The following is a 2,402-nucleotide window of genomic DNA, read 5'->3' on the forward strand; positions in this document are numbered from 1 at the left end:
AACGGGGAGTTTTTGGGCATAATCGGTGTACTATAGCCTATAGTTTTTGGGGTGGACCCGAGGTTCAGGCGTGCTGGGGGCCGAAAATCCACCGGGGTTTGCCAGGGATGTTGTGGATCATCCCAGTATGGTTCGTTTAATTTTTCGTGGCTATTTAGGTGGACAAACAAGCAAAACGGTGGGAACGTGGTATTTTTGAGCCAAATCGGTGTGCTATAGCCCACGGTTTCGGGGTGGGCCAAGCGTACGGGCCTGTTGTAGGTCAAAAATTGCTCGGGGAGTGTCTAGAGGTTAGGGATCATCTCAAATTTAATTTTTTGTGGCCATTTAGGTGGACACACGGATGAAACGGCGCGAACTGGGCATTTTTGGGATAAATCAGTGTGCTCTTGACCTGGATTTTGGGGGTGGGCCCGTGGTCCTAGCATGCTTTGGGCTAAAAATTGATCGGGCGTGCCAGGGAGTTAGGATCATCCCAGTGTGGTCAATTTAATTTTTTGTGGCCATTTGGGTGGACAAACGGGCAAAACAGTGCAAACGGGGCATTTTCGGGCCAAATCGGGGTGCTATAGCCCAAGATTTTGAGGTGGGCCCGTGGTCCGGGCGAGTTATAGGCCAAAAATCAACCGAGGCATGCCTATGAGGTTGGGTATCATCTCAGTGTGGTCCGTTTAATTTTTAGCAGCCATTTGCATGTACAAACAGGTGAAACGGCACGAACGGGGAGTTTATAGGCCAAATCGATGTGCTATAGTCCACAGTTTCGGGGGTGGGTCCGGGGTCCGGGTGTTCTGGGGGTCAGAAATTGACCAGGGCATGCCAAGGATTTTGGGGATCATCCCAGTGTGGTTCTTCTAATTTTTCGTGGCCATTTGGGTTGACAAACGGGAGAAACAACACAAACGGGGCATTTTTGGGATAAATCGATGTGCTACGACCTACGGTTTAAGGGGTGAGTCCAACGTCTAGGCATTCTATGCATTGAAAATTGACAGGGGGCATGCCAGAGAAGTTGGGGTTCATCACAGTATGGTCCGTTTATATTTTTGTGGCCATTTGGGGGTACAAACGAGCGAACCGGCGTGAATGGGCAATTTTCGAGCAATATAAGAGCTCTACGGCCCATGATTTTGGGGGTGGGCCCAGGGTTCGGGTGTTTGTAGGACAAAAATTGATCGGGGTATGTCAGGGAGGTTGGAGATCATCCCACTGTGGTCGGTTTAATCTTTCATGGCTATTTGGGTGGACAAACGGGTGAAACGGCGCAAACGGGGCATTTTCTGATCAAATAGGTGTCCTATAGTCCCTGGTTTGAGGGTGGGCCTAGGGTCCGGGCATTCTATCGGTCAAAAGTTAATCGAAGCATTCTAGGGTGGTTGGAAATTATCCCAGTGGTCTGTTTAATTTTTCTGGCCATTTGGGTGGATAAACGAGCAAAACGGCCTGAACGAGGTATTTTCGGGCCCAATAGGTGTGTTATAGCCTACGATTTGGGGGTGGGCCCCGGGTTCGGGCGTGCTGTGGGCCAAAAATCAATTGGGGCATGCCAAGGAGGTTGGGGATCTTTCCACTATGGTTCGTTTATTTTTTTGTGGTCATTTGGGTGGACGAACGGGAAAAACTGTGCCAATGGGGCATTTTCCAGCCAAATCGGTGTGTTATAGACCACGTTTTTGCAGGTGGTCCGGGGGTTTATGCTTGTTGTGGGCCAAAAATCGTCCGAGGCGTGCTAGCGAGGTTGGGGATCATCCTAGTGTTGTTCGTTTAATTTTTTGTAGCTATTTGAGTGGATAAACAGTGCCAATGGGGCATTTTTGGGCCAAATTGGTGTGCTATGCTCTATGTTTCGGGTGGGCCCAGGGTCCGGGCATGCTGTGGGCTGAAAATTGACAGGGGCATGTCAGGGAGTTTGGGATAGTCCCAATGTGGTCCATTTAATTTTTCGTGGCTATTTGGGTAGACAAACGGGCGAAACGGTGCAAACGGGGAATTTTCGGGCCAAATTGGGGTACTATATCCCATGGTTTTGGGGTGGGCTCGATGTACGAGCATGTTTTAGACCGAATATCAACTGGGGCCTACCAAAGATATTGATGATCATCCCAGTATGGTCTGTTTAATTTCTTGGGGCCATTTGGGTGGACAAACGAGCAAAATGGTGCGAACGGAGAGTTTTTGGGCATAATCGGTGTTCTATAGCCTATAGTTTTGGGGGTGGACCCGAGGTTCAGGCGTGTTGGGGGCTGAAAATCGACCGGGGCATGCCAGGAATGTTGGGGATCATCCCAGTATGGTCCGTTTAATTTTTTGAGGCTATTTGGGTGGACAAACAAGCAAAACGGTGGGAACGTGGTATTTTTGAGCCAAATCGGTGTGCTATAGCCCACGGTTTCAGGGTGGGC

This window comes from Capsicum annuum, unplaced genomic scaffold, assembly GCF_002878395.1.
Source record: "Capsicum annuum cultivar UCD-10X-F1 unplaced genomic scaffold, UCD10Xv1.1 ctg5193, whole genome shotgun sequence".
NCBI lineage: Eukaryota > Viridiplantae > Streptophyta > Magnoliopsida > Solanales > Solanaceae > Capsicum > Capsicum annuum.